General features: G+C 29.0%; 1 protein-coding gene across 8 annotated transcripts in view; it reads left to right on the forward strand.

The window, feature by feature from the left end:
• The window catches only part of MGRN1 (mahogunin ring finger 1), a 66,310-nt gene that overhangs the window by 47,981 nt on the left and 18,043 nt on the right, over positions 1 to 286 (forward strand). The window lies entirely within an intron of this gene.

The raw sequence follows: 286 nt of genomic DNA on the forward strand, positions 1-286 counted from the left end.
GGAAAAATGACAAATTGTTCTGAAAAGTCTGTATGTTTCAGGTCACTGCTTTGTACCCAGAAAAAAATGCAGGAAATCTCAAATCCTCACAAAGGGCTGGAAGACATGGTAAATTAATGAAAGAGTCGGGGTAGCAAGAATCAAATGTAAGAATTGTATTTTTTGTATTGTGCTGTGGTATAAGAATGTAACATAACTATATTAGAGACTAAATTTTCTGATGTAAAATTCAAATATCCAATTAAAAATAGGTATTTCGATTATATTTTTCTTTTTTTTTTTTTTT

The sequence above is a fragment of the Piliocolobus tephrosceles genome, chromosome 17, assembly GCF_002776525.5.
Source record: "Piliocolobus tephrosceles isolate RC106 chromosome 17, ASM277652v3, whole genome shotgun sequence".
NCBI classification, from domain to species: Eukaryota; Metazoa; Chordata; class Mammalia; order Primates; family Cercopithecidae; genus Piliocolobus; species Piliocolobus tephrosceles.